The sequence below is a fragment of the Salmo salar genome, chromosome 01 (assembly GCF_965601325.2).
Source record: "Salmo salar chromosome 01, fSalSal1, whole genome shotgun sequence".
Taxonomy (NCBI): domain Eukaryota; kingdom Metazoa; phylum Chordata; class Actinopteri; order Salmoniformes; family Salmonidae; genus Salmo; species Salmo salar.
This window is the reverse complement of record NC_138291.1, coordinates 171321757-171341187: the sequence shown is the minus strand read 5'-3', so window position 1 is coordinate 171341187 and position 19431 is coordinate 171321757. Positions and strand designations below refer to the sequence as shown.

The 19431-nt window shown below is 43.5% G+C and overlaps 1 protein-coding gene across 5 annotated transcripts in view; it reads left to right on the top strand.

Moving 5' to 3' along the window:
• The window catches only part of LOC106570883 (DENN domain-containing protein 1A), a 145624-nt gene that overhangs the window by 62462 nt on the left and 63731 nt on the right, over positions 1-19431 (top strand). The gene's annotated exons all lie outside the window — the stretch shown is intronic.

The window sequence follows — 19431 nt, the reverse complement described above, 5'->3', positions numbered from 1 at the left end:
CACAACCGGCGTGATTGGGAGTCCCATAGGGCGGCACTCAATTGGCCCAGCGTTGTCCGGGTTTGGCCGGTGTAGGCCGTCATTGTAAATAAGAATTTGTTCTTAACTGACTTATCTAGTTAAGTAAATAGCGCATGATTCGCGGATGGCCATTTGGCCTCTGTCTTGGTGGGGGGTGGTGAGTCTAGAGGGAAGCGACCCTGTGTCTTGGTGGGGGGTGGTGAGTCTAGAGGGAAGTGACCCTGGGTCTTGGTGGGGGGTGGTGAGTCTAGAGGGAAGCGACCCTGTGTCTTGGTGGGGGGTGGTGAGTCTAGAGGGAAGTGACCCTGGGTCTTGGTGGGGGGTGGTGAGTCTAGAGGGAAGTGACCCTGGGTCTTGGTGGGGGGTGGTGAGCCTAGAGGGAAGTGACCCTGGGTCTTGGTGGGGGGTGGTGAGCCTAGAGGGAAGTGACCCTGGGTCTTGGTGGGGGGTGGTGAGTCTAGAGGGAAGTGACCTATGGTCTTGGTGGGGGGTGGTGAGTCTAGAGGGAAGTGACCCTGGGTCTTGGTGGGGGGTGGTGAGCCTAGAGGGAAGTGACCCTGGGTCTTGGTGGGGGGTGGTGAGTCTAGAGGGAAGTGACCCTGTGTCTTGGTGGGGGGTGGTGAGTCTAGAGGGAAGTGATCCTGGGTCTTGGTGGTGAGTCTAGAGGGAAGTGACCCTGGGTCTTGGTGGGGGGTGGTGAGTCTAGAGGGAAGTGACCCTGGGTCTTGGTGGGGGGTGGTGAGTCTAGAGGGAAGTGACCCTGGGTCTTGGTGGGGGGTGGTGAGTCTAGAGGGAAGTGATCCTGGGTCTTGGTGGGGGGTGGTGAGTCTAGAGGGAAGTGATCCTGGGTCTTGGTGAGGGGTGGTGAGTCTAGAGGGAAGTAACAACACGTCAAGACCTGAGGATGTGGCCTGATTGTTAGTGTGTTTGCACACACGCCTGTGTGTGCTAGTTTTATCGGTGTGTGTGTGTTTTAGTTATTATTATCATTTTTGGGGGGGCTCATCCACCACCCCCCTCCCACCACCCCCTCTCTTCAGAAGACAAAAATAAACTTTGTTTTTACATCCTTTTCTTTTGTTGTTACATGTCCATTCTACACACATTTTACAGTAGTTAAATAGCAACAATAAAGTAATTTGGTACATTTCATATACAGTCGTGGCCAAAAGTTTTGAGAATGACACAAATATTAATTTCCACAAAGTTTGCTGCTTCAGTGTCTTTAGATATTTTTGTCAGATGTTACTATGGGATACTGAAGTATAATTACAAGCATTTCATAAGTGTCAAAGGCTTTTATAGACAATTACATGAAGTTGATGCATAGAGTCAATATTTTCAGTGTTGACCCTTCTTTTTCAAGACCTCTGCAATCCGCCCTGACATGCTGTCAATTAACTTCTGGGCCACATCCTGACTGATGGCAGCCCATTCTTGCATAATCAATGCTTGGAGTTTGTCAGAATTTGTGGGGTTTTGTTTGTCCACCCGCCTCTTGAGGATTGACCACATGTTCTCAATGGGATTAAGGTCTGGGGAGTTTCCTGGCCATGGACCCAAAATATCGATGTTTTCTTCCCCGAGCCACTTAGTTATCACTTTTGCCTTATGGCAAGGTGCTCCATCATGCTGGAAAAGGCATTGTTTGTCACCAAACTGTTCCTGGATGATTCGGAGAAGTTGCTCTCGGAGGATTCGTTGGTACCATTCTTTATTCATGGCTGTGTTCTTAGGCAAAATTGTGAGTGAGCCCACTCCCTTGGCTGAGAAGCAACCCCACACATTAATGGTCTCAGGATGCTTTACTGTTGGCATGACACAGGACTGATGGTAGCGCTCACATTGTCTTCTCCGGACAAGCTTTTTTCCGGATGCCCCAAACATTTGGAAAGGGGATTCATCAGAGAAAATGACTTTACCCCAGTCCTCAGCAGTCCAATCCCTGTACCTTTTGCAGAATATCAGTCTGTCCCTGATGTTTTTCCTGGAGAGAAGTGGCTTCTTTGCTGCCCTTCTTGACACCAGGTCATCCTCCAAAAGTCTTTGCCTCACTCACACCTGCCTGCTGCCATTCCTGAGCAAGCTTTGTACTGGTGGTGCCCCGATCCTGCAGCTGAATAAACTTTAGGAGACGGTCCTGGCGCTTGCTGGGCTTTCTTGGGCGCCCTGAAGCCTTCTTCACAACAATTGAACCGCTCTCCTTGAAGGTCTTGATGATCCGATAAATTGTTGATTTAGGTGCAATCTTACTGGCAGCAATATTCTTGCCTGTGAAGCCCTTTTTGTGCAAAGCAATGATGACGGCATTTGTTTCCTTCCAGGTAACCATGGTTGACAGAGGAAGAACAATAATTCCAAGCACCACCCTCCTTTTGAAGCTTCCAGTCTGTTATTCGAACTCAATCAGCATTACCAAGTGATCTCTAGCCTTGTCCTCGTCAACACTCACACCTGTGTTAACGAGAGAATCACTGACATGATGTCAGCTGGTCCTTTTGTGGCAGGGCTGAAATGGAGTGGAAATGTTTTTGGGGGATTCAGTTCATTTGCATGGCAAATAGGAACTTTGCAATTAATTGAAATTCATCTGATCACTCTTCATAACATTCTGGAGTATATGCAAATTGCCATCATACAAACTGAGGCAGCAGACTTTGTGAAAATTAATATTTGTGTCTTTCTCAAAACCTTTGGCCATGACTGTACATTACATCTACAGTGGGGGGAAAAAGTATTTGATCCCCTGCTGATTTTGTACGTTTGCCCACTGACAAAGAAATGATCAGTCTATAATTTTAATGGTAGGTTTATTTGAACAGTGAGCGACAGAATAACAACACAAATATCCAGAAAAACGCATGTCAAAAATGTTATAAATTGATTTGCATTTTAATGAGAGAAATAAGTATTTGACCCCCTTTCAATCAGAAAGTTTTCTGGGTCCTAGGTGTCTTTTATACAGGTAACGAGCTGAGATTAGGAGCACACTCTTAAAGGGAGTGCTCCTAACCGCAGCTTGTTACTTGTATAAAAGACACCTGTCCACAGAAGCAATCAATCAATCAGATTCCAAACTCTCCACCATGGCCAAGACCAAAGAGCTCTCCAAGGATGTCAGGGACAAGATTGTAGACCTACACAAGGCTGGAATGGGCTACAAGACCATCGCCAAGCAGCTTGGTGAGAAGGTGACAACAGTTGGTGCGATTATTCGCAAATGGAAGAAACACAAAAGAACTGTCAATATCCCTCGGCCTGGGTCTCCATGCAAGATCTCACCTCGTGGAGTTGCAATGATCATGACAACGGTGAGGAATCAGCCCAGAACTACACAGGAGGATCTTGTCAATGATGTCAAGGCAGCTGGGACCATAGTCACCAAGAAAACAATTGGTAACACACTACGCCGTGAAGGACTGAAATCCTGCAGTGCCCGCAAGGTCCCCCTGCTCAAGAATACATATACAGTGCCTTGCGAAAGTATTTGGCCCCCTTGAACTTTTCGACCTTTTGCCACATTTCAGGCTTCAAACATAAAGATATAAAACTGTAATTTTTTGTGAAGAATCAACAACAAGTGGGACACAATCATGAAGTGGAACGAAATTTATTGGATATTTCAAACTTTTTTAACAAATAAAAAACTGAAAAATTGGGCGTGAAAAATTATTCAGCCCCTTTACTTTCAGTGCAGCAAACTCTCTCCAGAAGTTCAGTGAGGATCTCTGAATGATCCAATGTTGACTTAAATGACTAATGATGATAAATAGAATCCACCTGTGTGTAATCAAGTCTCCGTATAAATGCACCTGCACTGTGATAGTCTCAGAGGTCCGTTTAAAGCGCAGAGAGCATCATGAAGAACAAGGAACACACCAGGCAGGTCCGAGATACTCTTGTGGAGAAGTTTAAAGCCGGATTTGGATACAAAAAGATTTCCCAAGCTTTAAACATCCCAAGGAGCACTGTGCAAGCGATAATATTGAAATGGAAGGAGTATCAGACCACTGCAAATCTACGAAGACCCAGCCGTCCCTCTAAACTTTCAGCTCATACAAGGAGAATAGTGATCAGAGATGCAGCCAGGAGGCCCATGATCACTCTGGATGAACTGCAGAGATCTACAGCTGAGGTGGGAGACTCTGTCCATAGGACAACAATCAGTCGTATACTGCACAAATCTGGCCTTTATGGAAGAGTGGCAAGAAGAAAGCCATTTCTTAAAGATATCCATAAAAAGTGTTGTTTAAAGTTTGCCACTAGCCACCTGGGAGACACACCAAACATGTGGAAGAAGGTGCTCTGGTCAGATGAAACCAAAATCGAACTTTTTGGCAACAATGCAAAACGTTATGTTTGGCGTAAAAGCAACACAGCTCATCACCCTGAACACACCATCCCCACTGTCAAACATGGTGGTGGCAGCATCATGGTTTGGGCCTGCTTTTCTTCAGCAGGGGCAGGGAAGATGGTTCAAATTGATGGGAAGATGGATGGAGCCAAATACAGGACCATTCTGGAAGAAAACCTGATGGAGTCTGCAAAAGACCTGAGACTGGGATGGAGATTTCTCTTCCAACAAGACAATGATCCAAAACATAAAGCAAAATCTACAATGGAATGGTTCACAAATAAACATATCCAGGTGTTAGAATGGCCAAGTCAAAGTCCAGACCTGAATCCAATCGATAATCTGTGGAAAGAACTGAAAACTGCTGTTCACAAATGCTCTCCATCCAACCTCACTGAGCTCGAGCTGTTTTGCAAAGGAGGAATGAAAACTGATAGAGACATACCCCAAGCGACTTACAGCTGTAATCGCAGCGAAAGGTGGCGCTACAAAGTATTAACTTAAGGGGGCTGAATAATTTTGCACTGCCAATGCTTCAGTTTTTTATTTGTTAAAAAAGTTTGAAATATCCAATAAATTTCGTTCCACTTCATAATTGTGTCCCACTTGTTGTTGATTCTTCACAAAAAATTACAGTTTTATATCTTTATGTTTGAAGCCTGAAATGTGGCAAAAGGTCGAAAAGTTCAAGGGGGCCGAATACTTTCGCAAGGCACTGTACATGCCCGTCTGAAGTTTGCCAATGAACATCTGAATGATTCAGAGGACAACTGGGTGAAAGTGTTGTGGTCAGATGAGACCAAAATGGAGCTCTTTGGCATCAACTCAATTTGCCGTGTTTGGAGGAGGAGGAATGCTGCCTATGACCCCAAGAACACCATCTCCACCGTCAAACATGGAGGTGGAAACATTATGCTTTGGGGGTGTTTTTCTGCTAAGGGGACAGGACAACTTCACCACATCAAAGGGACGATGGACGGGGCCATGTATCGTCAAATCTTGGGTGAGAACCTCAGCCAGGGCATTGAAAATGGGTCGTGGATGGGTATTCCAGCATGACAATTACCCAAAACACACGGCCAAGGCAACAAAGGAGTGGCTCAAGAAGAAGCACATTAAGGTCCTGGAGTGTCCTAGCCAGTCTCCAGACCTTAATCCCATAGAAATTCTGTGGAGGGAGCTGAAGGTTCGAGTTGCCAAACGTCAGCCTCGAAACCTTAATGACTTGGAGAAGATCTGCAAAGAGGAGTGGGACAAAATCCCTCCTGAGATGTGTGCAAACCTGGTGGCCAACTACAAGAAACGTCTGACCTCTGTGATTGCCAACAAGGGTTTTGCCACCAAGTACTAAGTCATGTTTTGCAGAGGGGTCAAATACTTATTTCCCTCATTAAAATGCAAATCATTTTATAACATTTCTGACATGTGTTTTTCAGGATTTTTTTGATGTTATTCTGTGTCTCACTGTTCAAATAAACCTACCATTAAAATGATAGACTGATCATTTCTTTGTAAGTGGGCAAACATACAAAATCAGATGGGGATCAAATACTCCCCCCCACTGTAGATGGATAGTACTGATACATTATTCAGTCATAACTATTATAGAAGATGAGCTTTGTGTGTGTGTGTGTGTGTGACCTGAGAATAGGGCCTGATTGTGTGTGTGTGTGTGTGTGTGCGTGTGCATGTTTGCACATGCCCCTGTGTGTGTTAGAAAGAGTAAGGGAGTGTGTATTTATGTGTATCTAGTTTTATCTGTGTGGGTGTGTGTATGCACGCATGTCACTCTGATGGAGCAGCAGCTGTAGTATCTCCACTGGTTAGAGAGCCAAGCCACCACCGCTTTGGGCAAAGGCCGGAAAACGTTCCCGGATATCCCATCACTCGGGTGCTTTGAAATCCGACCACTCCAACCTCAATGTTTTGTCTCTGACTAGTAATTCCTTGGTGGTCCAGTGGCCACCCCTTCCCCTCTCTACTGATTTCTGTCTCTGTGTATGCTGGAAGAAGTACCTGGATCAGTAAGGGGTATATGTGTTGTTCAAAAACTAGGGACTATTTTGACTCCATTATTTATATTTTTGAAGGTGGATAAAATATTAATGTTGACAAAAATCATTACAGTAATGTGAGAATCCGTTGCTCTCTTTCAGTTTCGGAGCTATTTCTCTCTTTCTTTTTCTCTTGATTGATATCTGCCGTTCTATTTTTATCTTCAACTCTTTTCATCCCCCCTTCTTATCTCTTTCTCTCTCCTCCCTTCTCTCTGTGTCTCGCCCCCTCTCTCTCTCCTTCTCTGTCTCTCCCTCTCTGTCTCTCTCTCTCTCTCTCTTTCTGTCTCTCTGTCTCTCTTCCTCCTGTCAATGTCCACAGCTAATCTAACCAGTCTCAAACGCAGGATGCACATACAGTAGTCAGACTAGAGGCATGTACACAGAACAAAAATACAAACGCAACATGCAACAATTTCAAAGATTTTACTGAGTTACAGTTCTTATAAGGACCACTCAATTAGGCCCTAATCTATGGATTTGACATGACTGGGAATACCGATATGCATCTGTTGGTCATATATACCTTAAATAAAAGGTAGGGGCATGGATCAGAAAACCAGTCAGTATCTCGTCTGACCACCATTTGCCTCATGCTGCGCGACACATCTACTTCGCATAGAGTTGATCAGGCTGTTGATTGTGGCCTGTGGAATGTTGTGCCACTCCTTTTTAATGGCTGTGCGAAGTTTCTGGATATTGGCGGGAACTGGAACACCCTGTCTTACACGTCGATTCAGAGCATCCCAAACATGCTCAATGTTTAACATGTCTGGTGAGTATGCAGGCCATGGAAGAGGTACATTTTCAGCTTCCAGGAATTGTGTACAGATCCTTGCGACATAGGGCTGTGCATTATCATGCTGAAACATGAGGTGATGGCGGCGGTAGAATGGCACAACAATGGGCCTTAGGATTTTGTCACGGTATCTCTGTGCATTTAAATTGCCATCGATAAAATTAAATTGGGTTCATTGTCCATAGCTGATGCCTGCCCATACCATAAACCCACCGCCACCATGGGGCACTCTGTTCACAACTTTGACATCAGCAAACAGCTCGCCCACACGACGCCATACACGTGGTCTGTGGTTGTGATGCCGGTTGGACGTACTGCCAAATTCTCTAAACGACGTTTGGTAGAGAAATTAACATTAAATTCTTTGGCAACAGCTCTGGTGGACATTCCTGTGGTCAGCATGCCAATTGCACGCTCCCTTCAAAACTTGAGACATCTGTGACATTGTGTTCTGTGACAAAACTGCACATTTTCGTGTTGCCTTTTATTGTCCCCAGCACAAGGTGCACCTGTGTAATGATCATGCTGTTTAATCAGCTTCTTGATATGCCACACCTGTCAGGTGGATGGATTATCTTGGCAAAGGAGAAATGCTTACTTACAGGGATTTAAACGAATTAGTGCACAACATTTTAGAGAAATAAGCATTTTGTGCATATGGAACATTTATCTGATCTTTTATTTCAGCTCATGAATCATAGGACTAACACTTTACATGCGTTTATATTGTTCAGTGTATTTCGAGAGTAGGGAAATTTAAATTTCTGCTTTATGATGTATTTACATGACACTTCAACATTCTATGGCAGCCATGTTAGCTCCCCATTAACATGAGGAATATTCTAACAATGCTATGTAACTGAATGTCTGGAATTAGAACAATATTCAACATTCTAACAGTTGGTCCAATATATGGCTCTTAGTCAGACTGTCCGTTCATATCCAATCTGCTATTTTTATACTTTAGAACCGGAACCCCCATCAGAAGCTAGCCAGGTAACTAGCTAGTAGTCAGTTAGCCACTGCTAGCGGTCTTCACCGTTAACTCGGACAACAGCAAGCCTTAGCTCGGTCAATACCTGCCACTCTGCACAGCATGATATCAACCCAGAGCATATCGGACTGCTTTTTCTCTACCACATCTCCAGATTCCTACCGCAAGCTCTGAATCTTTACACCGGATCATCGCAGTTAGCTAGCTGCTATCCAAGTGGCTACTCCTGGCTAACGTCTCTGTCCCGAAGCAAGCACCAGTTAGCGTTGAGCTAGCCTCGAGCTAGGCCCATCTCCTGGCTAGCCGAAGAGGTCCACCAGCCAATTCTTGGGCTACAATACCTTTTTTGCCAATTGGCCTGGACCCTTTACTGCCGACACGTAGCCCCGCCAATCCATCACGACTGGTCTGCCGACGTAATCGTCCGAGGTGGTTTCAACAGGTTCTACCATTGCGACTTCGCCGGAGGCCCATTTGCTAGCCCCGGCCCGCTAGCTGTCTGAATCGCCGTGTCTCCAGCTCGCCTAGCGTAGTAGCGACTATTGAATCGGCTCCCTGACTCATCTATTGCTACTCACTGGACCCTATGATCACTCGGCTACACATGCCTCTCCCTAATGTCAATATGCCTTGTCTATTGCTGTTTTGGTTAGTGATTATTATCTTATTTCACTGTAGAGCCCCCAGCCCTGCCCAATATGCCTTAGATATCCCTTTTGTTCAACCCCCCACACATGCGGTGACCTCACCTGGCTTAACTGGTGCCTCTAGAGACAAAACCTCTCTCATCATCACTCAATGCCTAGGTTTACCTCCACTGCACTCACATCCTCACATCCATACACTTATCTGTACATTATGCCTTGAATCTATTCTTCCACGCCCAGAAATCTGCTCCTTTTACTCTCTGTTCCGAACGCACTAGACGACCAGTTCTTATAGCCTTTAGCCGTACCCTTATCCTACTCCATCTATGTTCCTCTGGTGATGTAGAGGTTAACCCAGGCCCTGCAGCCCCCAGCACCACTCCCATTCCCCAGGCGCTCTCATTTGTTGACTTCTGTAACCGTAAAAGCCTTGGTTTCATGCATGTTAACATTAGAAGCCTCCTCCCTAAGTTTGTTTTATTCACTGCTTTAGCACACTCCACCAACCCGGATGTCCTAGCCGTGTCTGAATCCTGGCTTAGGAAGGCCACCAAAAATCCTGAAATTTCCTTCCCCAACTACAACTTTTTCCGACAAGATAGAACTGTCAAAGGGTGCGGAGTTGCAATTTACTGGAGAGAGAGCCTGCAGAGTTCTGTCATACTATCCAGGTCTGTGCCCAAACAATTCGAGCTACAATTCCACCTTTCCAGAAACAAGTCCCTCACCGTTGCTGCTTTTTATAGACTCCCCTCAGCCCCCAGCTGTGCCCTGGACACCATATGTGAGTTGATTGCCCCCCATCTATCTTCAGAGTTCGTACTGTTAGGTGACCTAAACTGGGATATGCTTAACACCCTGGCCGTCCTACAATCTAAGCTAGATGCCCTCAATCTCACACACATTATCAAGGAACCTACCAGGTACCACCCTAAATCCGTAACCATGGGCACCCTCTTAGATATCATCCTGACCAACTTGCCCTCTAAATACACCTCTGCTGTCTTCAACCAGGATCTCAGCGATCACTGCCTCATTGCCTGCGTCCGTAATGGGTCTGCAGTCAAACGACCACCCCTCATCACTGTTAAACGCTCCCTAAAACACTTCAGCGAGCAGGCCTTTCTAATCGACCTGGTACGGGTATCCTGGAAGGATATTGACCTCATCCCGTCAGTAGAGGATGCCTGGTTGCTCTTTACAAGTGCTTTCCTCACCATCTTAAATAAGCATGCCCCATTCCAAAAATGTATAACTAAGAACAGATATATAGCATTTGGTTCACCCCAGACTTGACTGCCCTTGACCAGCACAAAAACATCCTGTGGCGTTCTGCATTAGCATCGAATAGCCCCTGCGATATGCAGCTTTTCAGGGAAGTTAGGAACCAATATACACAGTCAGTTAGGAAAGCAAAGGCTAGATTTTTCAAACAGAAACGTACATCCTATCCTGTAGCCAAAATTCCCAAAAGTTTTGGCACAATGTAAAGTCCATGGAGAAAAAGAGCACCTCCTCCCAGCTGCCCACTGCACTGAGGCTAGGAAACACTGTCACCACCGATAAATCTACAATAATCGATCATTTCAATAAGCATTTTTCTACGGCTGGCCATGCTTTCCACCTGGCTACCCATACCCCGGCCAACAGCTTTGCACCCCCTGCAGCAACTTTCCCAAGCCCCCCTTCTTCTCCTTCACCCAAATCCAGACAGCTGATGTTCTGAAATAGCGGCAAAATCTGGATCCCTACAAATCAGCTGGGCTAGACAATCTGGACCCTCTCTTTCTAAAATTATCCTCCAAAATTGTTGCAACCCCTATTACTCGCCTGTTCAACCTCTCTTTCGTATCATCTGAGATCCCCAAATATTTGAAAGCTGCCGCGGTCATTCCCCTGTTTAAAGGGGGAGACACTCTAGACCCAAACTGTTATAGACATATAGCCATCCTGCCCTGCCTTTCTAAAATCTTCGAAAGCCAAGTTAACAAACAGATCACCGATCATTTCGAATCCCACCGTACCTTCTCCACTATGCAATCTGGTTTCCGTGCTGGTCATGGGTGCACCTCAGCCACGCTCAAAGTCCTAAACGATATCATAACCGCCATCGATAAAAGACAGTACCGTGCAGCCGTCTTCATCGACCTGGCCAAGACTTTCGACTCTGTCAATCACTGCATTCTTATCGGCAAACTCAATAGCCTTGGTTTCTCAAATGACTGTCTTCACCAACTACTTCTCAGATAGAGTTCAGTGTGTCAAATCAGAGGGCCTGTTGTCTGGTCCTCTATGGGTGCCACAGGGTTCAAATCTCGGGCCAACTATTTTCTCTGTATATATCAATGATGTCGCTCTTGCTGCTGGTGATTCTCTGATCCACCTCTACGCAGACGACACCATTCTGTATACATCTGTCCCTTCTTTGGACGCTGTGTTAACAAACCTCCAAACGAGCTTCAATGCAATTAAACACTTCTTCCATGGCCTCCAACTTCTTTTAAATTAGAGGTCAACCGATTAATCAGCATGGCCGATTAATTAGGGCCGATTTCAAGTTTTTATAACAGTCGATAATCGCCATTTTTGGATTACATTGCACTCCACGAGGAGACTGCGTGGCAGGCTGACCACCTGATATGCGAGTGCAGCAAGGAGCCAAGGTAAGTTGCTAGCTAGAATTAAACTTATCTTGTAAAAAAACAATCAGTCTCAATATAATCACTAGTTGATGATATTACTAGTTTAACTAGCTTGTTCTGCGTTGCAAATAATCAATGCGGTGCCTGTTAATTTATCATCGTATCACAGCCTACTTTGCCAAACGGGTGATGATTTAACAAGCGCATTCGCAAAAAAAGCACTGTCGTTGCACCAATGTACCTAACCATAAACATCAATGCCTTTATTAAAATCAATACACAAGTAGATTTTTTTTAAAACCTGCATATTTTGTTAATATAAATGAATGTTAGCTGGCAATATTAACTAGGGAAATTGTGCCACTTCTCTTGCGTTCTGTGCAAGCAGAGTCAGGGTATATGCAGAAGTTTGGGCCATCTGGCTCATTGCGAACTGTGTGAAGACCATTTCTTCCTATCAAAGACAGTAATTCATTTGCCAGAATTTTACATAATTATGACATAACATTGAAGGTGGCGCAATATAACAGCAATATTTAGACTTATGGATGCCACCCGTTCGATAAAATACGGAACGGTTCCGTATTTCACTGAAAGAATAAAAGTTTTGTTTTCATAATGATTTGACCATATACATTTTTTATTTTTTATTTTACTAGGCAAGTCAATTATGAACAAATTCTTATTTTCAATGATGGCCTAGGAACAGTGGGTTAACTGCCTTGTTCAGGGGCAGGACAGCAGATTTTTACCTTGCCAGCTCAGGGATTCGATCTTGCAACCTTTCGGTTATTAGTCCAACGCTCTAACCACTAGGCTACCTGCCGCCCCGACCAAAGGCTTGTGTTTCTGTGTGTTTATTATATTATAATTAAGTCTATGATTTGATATTTGATAGAGCAGTCTGACTGAGCGGTGGTAGTCAGCAGCAGGCTTGAAAGCATTCATTCAAACAGCACTTTCCTGCATTTGCCAGCAGCTCTTCGCAATGCTTGAAGAACAGCACTGTTTATAACTTCAAGCCTATCAACTCCAGAGATTTGGCTGGCAATACTATAGTGCCTATAAGAAGTCAATGGTATATGAAATACAAACGGTATAGAGAGAAATAGTCCTATAATTCCTATAATATCTACAACCTAAAACTTCTTAACTGGGAATATTGAAGACTCATGTTAAAAGGAACCACCAGCTTTCATATGTTCTTATGTTCTGAGCAAGGAACTTAAACGTTAGCTTTTTTTTTACATGGCACATATTGCACTTTTACTTCCTTCACCAACACTCTGTTTTTTGCATTATTTAAACCAAATTGAACATGTTTCATTATTTATTTGAGACTAGATAGATGTTTATTTATGTATTATATTAAGATAAAATAAAAGTGTTCATTCAGTATTGTTGTAATTGTCATTATTACAAATATATATATATATATATATATCGGCCGATTAATCGGCAGCGGCTTTTTTTTTGGGTCCTCCAATAATCGGTATTGGCGCTGAAAAATCATAATCGGTTGACCTCTATTTTAAATGCTAGTAAAACTAAATGCATGCTCTTCAACCGATTGCTGCCCACACCCGCCCGCCCGACTAGCATCACTACTCTGGACGGTTCTGACTTAGAATACGTGGACAACTACAAATACCTAGGTGTCTGGTTAGACTGTAAACTCTCCTTCCAGACTCATATTAAGCATCTCCAATCCAAAATTAAATCTAGAATCGGCTTCCTATTTCGCAACAAAGCCTCCTTCACTCATGCTGCCAAACATACCCTCGTAAAACTGACTAGCCTACCGATCCTTGACTTTGGCGATGTCATTTAGAAAATAGCCTCCAACACGCTACTCAGCAAACTGGATGCAGTCTATCACAGTGCCATCCGTTTTGTCACCAAAGCCCCATATACTACCCATCACTGCGACCTGTATGTTCTCGTTGGCTGGCCCTCGCTATATATTCATCGCCAAACCCACTGGCTCCAGGTCATCTATAAGTCTTTGCTAGGTAAAGCTCTGCCTTATCTCAGCTCACTGGTCACCATAGCAGCACCCACCCGTAGCACGCGCTCCAGCAGGTATATCTCACTGGTCACCCCCAAAGCCAACACTTCCTTTGGCCGCCTTTCCTTCCAGTTCTCTGCTGCCAATGACTGGAGCGAATTGCAAAAATCACTGAAGCTGGAGATTTATATCTCCCTCTCTAACTTTAAGCATCAGCTGTCAGAGCACCTTACCGATCACTGTACCTGTACACAGCCAATCTGTAAATTGCACACCCAATTACCTCATCCCCATATTGTTATTTATCTTCTTGCTTTTTTGCACCCCATTATCTCGACTTGCACATCATCATCTGCACATCTATCACTCCAGTATTAACGCTAAATTGTAATTATTTTGCCTCTATGGCCTATTGCCTTACCTCCCTACTCTTCTACATTTGCACACAGTGTTTCTAGATTTTTTCTATTGAGTTATTGACTGTACGTTTCTTTGTGTAACTCTGTGTTGTTGTTTTTGTCGCACTGCTTTGTTTTATCTTGGCCAGGTCGCAGTTGTAAATGAGAACTTGTTCTCAACTGGCCTACCTAGTTAAATAAAGGTGTAAAAATAGGTGTAAAAAATATCCTCTTCATGTTGATTCTTGGTGGCCCAGTCACACAATGTACTCTAGAAACAGCAATAATTGAAACTCATGCATATGTTTTGAGTTTTATGTCAGAGTCAGATGGATACTGCTTTGTAGCTTTCTAACCAGCACCCTAATCCAAAATCTGAACCTTGTTTCTGGGCTTCATGGGGGTGAAACTTAGCAAAGCCATCTTTTTGTCCATAAACATGGACTACTAGCTGTTTGCTAATAGGATTAGCCCAATATGGAATTTGCAGATCACCTATATGACCGGGTCCTCTTTCTATTCTCTCTAATTGGAGGTTTACAGTAGTTATTTACCTGTTTGTTTGGCTAGCTCTGGTGAGTAGGCTAGCTCTGGTGAGTAGGCTAGCTCTGGTGAGTAGGCTAGCTCTGGTGAGTAGCCTAGCTCTGGTGAGTAGGCTAGCTCTGGTGAGTAGCCTAGCTCTGGTGAGTAGGCTAGCTCTGGTGAGTAGGCTAGCTCTGGTGAGTAGGCTAGCTCTGGTGAGTAGGCTAGCTCGCATCACCTCAGGGAGGGCCCTATCACTTTTTCCTCTTGCTGTTTCTCTGGCTTTCTCTCTCTGTCTGTCTGTCCCACTCCCCAGAGAGAGTGCAGGGTCGTCCATTTTGTTTTAATTGAGCAGAAACATGTGAAGGGATCAGAAATATCTTGAAGGATTAGGGGGTTTGGGGGGAGAGTGCGAGGGAGGGATGAAAACTCTGAAGTCGGGGCCCACCCCCGCGGCTCACTTCATGGAGCAAAACAAGGGTGCTGCTGGGTATGAATGTAGTTAACGTGACCTCTGAACCCGCCAAACTGTTGACATGGAAAGCAGCCAGGGCCGCGTCCACAGAACGCCTTTTGTTCATCTCATTTACCCTCCCTCGTCCTCTCCTGTTTCTCCACTTTGAGGGAGGGATAGAGGGAGGGGGGTAGAGAGAGAGAGTTGGCAGCTCGGATGGGAGGAATGCGAACAGGGAGCCCCCTTTTCTTTTCCCAGGCTTTAGAAACAAGTGGTGTGCCCTCAGAGCAGGAACAGCACGTCCTCTCTAGCAGGTCCGCTCAGGCTCAACTCAATCGACACTGACAGGTTTCTGGCTTGGCCAGGCCAATTGGCAGAGCATGGGGTAGGGGGGCAACCAACATGGGGCTGGCCGCATTTAGTGTTGTTGTTTGGGGGAAGGGGGGCAGTGGGGTGACTACAGGATAACAGGGGTAGTGGAGGGCACACCTGTGAGGCAACAAGGTTGGTTGGATTGTGGATGTGACAGGCATGTTCATTCATGACTTTATAGGTGCATTCTCTAGGTTCTTTGTTTACATTTGATTTGGTTTGATTGTTAGTTTGATTGATTATGTTATTATGTGTTTATTGACCGTACCGTGTTAAATTTGAGCAAAGATTTGAGGTAAACAATTATCATCTGAACTTTTAGCATTGAATGTTAACATTAGTTCCTTGACTCCAGTGTCACTGGTTCATAAACAGAAATTGTTTGGACACTGCTATATTTTCATAAATTTTGTGCTCATTATGTAGACTAGTTCTTCTGTGCACTAGTTGTCAAACGATACTCTAAATCGACTAGGGCTGACCACATTTATTTGACTGGTCGATTGTTTGGTCGATAGATTTTTTTTAGTCAAGCAGTGGCAAAATAATATTTTAAAAATGATGGCATAGGAGACCTGTCTGATTCACACCTGTCTCGATGGACTAATCCATTGCGGAAGCTGGGGGGATGGCACACCAGTAGACATTTACTGTTCATTTTCATCATTTTTAATCTACACTGTTTGTTTGGTTACAGTCATTTCTGTTAATGCATTAAATATGTTATTATTACAGTCTTACCATTGTCATTGTTGGAGTGGACACATTGTTTGCAGAGCGCACAACCTAGGCTACACTTGTGAGAAAAAAAAGTTTGGGTTTATTTCATTCCATTTACGAGTTGTCAATTTATTCATTGTCTTTTGTTTGGGGCCCTCCTGTCAATCTTGAGTAAGGACACACTACTGGTTACGCGTAGAAGTAGCCCTAGGCTACCTGGCCTGCGCGCAAATGTAGGCCTATAAATGTGCCCATCTGGGGATCTGATACTATTTCTGATCCTCTTAACTCTCTATCACTGTGGAGCTTCTCAAAGTCATTTTTTCTTCGCCTCATACAGAAAGTAAACGAAGTCTGCTTTCACATCCATTGACAATGACAGTAGTTCCTCAATGTAGCCTATTTGAAAAATCTTTCCAGCTCTTTCGATAACCACTCAGCATGAAAGGGGAAAGAAATGTCATGCTCTGATCCAGTGGAAACATCATAAAATAGGCCTACCTGATTACTTCTTATCCCTTGCGCAAAATAGCCTACAGCTGCGACTGTGACTTAAAGTATATTTATTTTTATCAGGATATTTTGTACCTGGGGGCTGCAATGTTTTTTTTGTTGGCTTTATGTAGGCTATTTTTACATATTGGCAATAGAAGTTACTTTTAGATTTCTATAATTTTCATTTAGATAGAATTTTGATTAACCACATGACTTTGCTTTTTAGATATGAAGACTTTATTATAAATTAAATGAAAAAGTTCCATGAAAATGTGCTTATGAAAATCATAACTGGCACGCTGATTAGTAGAAATGGTACGATAACTTGGTACTCCAAATGGAGAAGGTTTTCGACCTCTGTTATAGCCTATTACCGGCAACTTTAGAAGTGTAATGGTAGAATCTGCGAAGGCCAGCAGCAATGGGAGGAGGAGGATCCAGAACAGGGTTTTTTCTTCTGGTTAGGCTTTATTGATATCTGGCTTCTGCTTTAGTAACTTTGAAGAATCTCAAATATAAAATATATTTGGATTTGTTTAACACCTTTTTTTGTTACTACATGTGTTATTTCATAGTTTTGATGTCTTCATTATTATTCTACAATGTAGAAAATAGTAAAAATAAAGAAAAAGCCCGAAATTAGTTTGTGTGTCCAAACTTGAAATGTGAAAATGTGTACTTTTTCATATGTGACTGGTTTCAGGAACCTAGGCGTATGTTGCACGTCACTACTTCACAGGTGAGGCATTTCAACATTGTTTTTGCAGAAATGCCTTCTGGAACATGTGAACTTTCATGTGCCTTAATAACAAACTTGTATGTCATCTGTGAATATGAATAAAATTGTTAAATTACAAGCCTAGTTGGTTTAGCCACGGAAAAAGCCAGTAACCTTCCCGCTAGCTATGATTGGCTGAGATAATGGATGGGCTGAACATGCCGAAAAATGAGTTCAGATTGGTCTGCCATGTAGCATGCTTCTGTCTATAATATGAGCTGCTTAGTATGTATAGGTAATCCTTTCTAACGCAGCTTTTTTTAAAGGTATCGCGAAGAACTGCAAAAGTGTTGCTAATGCTCTCCACTTCTGGAGACGATGAGGAAATCCCTGATTTAGGTAAAATAATCTTCATTGAACAAGGCATTGTAGAGTATTCTGAAACTGCGATCATGGAAGAAGTTGACCAAGTTTTGAAATCAGTGGAATGCCGGTGGAAGCAGAGTATGATAGCTAAGGAGATGGAGAAAATTCTGGCCTTTGATTGCAAATATGCAGACGGAGTCGAAAAGAGAACACACAGAAGGCTGTTGTATAAAACGCCTGTCTCCGGATTACATCTTCAAACTAAGGGCAACTATGGCATCCGTGACAGAGATGGAGAAGCGTTCACCCATGTATACGGGTAAGAATCTAGAGGGATACATTTTCAGATATTATACGTTTCAAATTTGGTCAGAAAGTCGTTTCCATTGCAAGTTAAAGCTTGCTAGCTAACATTACGTGTATGATCTGTGTAGTAATATTATTCGTATCTCAATAAGCCATTTATTTTGCTAGCTAGCTAGCCAACATTAGCTACCTGCAGCTTCATGCATGGGAGTAACGTTATGAGTTGTGATTATGGTTCTTTGTTTAGCTAGCTACATGTCTAAACAAAAGACTCCATTATGCAAATAACCATTTCACTGTACCATTTACACCTTCTGTATCCTGTGCATGTGAAAAATAAACATAAATTATATTTGATATAGTGTATGTTTACCAGAGACGGTAATGTGAAGAACATGACCTGTACCAAACTAAAATTAGGATATAACATTAAGCCAACAAGACCGTTTCCAAGTTCTAAAGTTCTCCGGTAGAATGCCCTGCTTTTATTTCATCACACTAACAACCGTAAGCTGTTTTCTGTAATTAGCTCAACATTAACTTGGAGATAATTAGAGAGTTCAAAAGTTTGGGGTCATTTAGAAATGTCCTTGTTCTAAAGAAGGCCAGTTTTATTGCTACTTTAATCAGACAACAGTTTTCAGCTGTGCTAACATAATTGCAAAATGTTTTTTTTTATGATCAATTAGCCTTTTAAATTGATAATCTTGGATTAGCTAACACGACGTGCCATTGCAACACAGGAGTGATTGTTGCTGATAATGGGCCTCTGTTCGCCTATGAAGATATTCCATAAAACATCAGACGTTTCCAGCTACAATAGTCATTTGCAACATTAATAATGTTCTTGAAAGAAAGCACTTTTTTTGTCCATTTAAAATAACATCAAATTGATCAGAAATACAGTGTAGACATTATTAATGTGTGCTTATTATGCTAAATGACGTAAATGTAAATCCAATCGACCAAAAGAACAGACGACTCTCGGTCGACCAATATTTGTTGTTGTTGGGGACAGCCCTTAATTAAAACCTTTCATCTCATTTATCGTATTTCCAACACCTAGCACCACGAGGTCACGCACAATTAAGACCCCAATACTAGACCCCAACAAAAAAGAAACAAAGAATAAGAAATAATTAAGAAAGGAAAAAGCCAATCCAATTCTCCAGACTGTTGACTAGAGACAATCTCTTAGGGAGGGGAACTCTGGACTATAGAGTGTCCCAGCGTGTGGCACTTTCTCCGGGGCTCCTCTTCACTTCAGCTGGGGGGATTAAAGCCGCGCTAGGCCTCTGACCTTGCTTTGTTTACATCCGACACAAAAAACGCAATCATTGCAAACCCCTCTGTCTTCTTCGACACAGTAAAGGCTGTGACCTGCACACACAGCGGCACCATACACACAGCGGCACCATACGTGTGCGCCGATCGGAAAATAAATCAATTGGGGGATTCGATTAGTTTACCTCAATGGGCGGCAATGGGCCCAACCGGCAGGCGGCTAAGTGGAAAGCGGTACGGTTGAGAGGGTTAGAAGAGACTGAAGGAGATCGTAGAA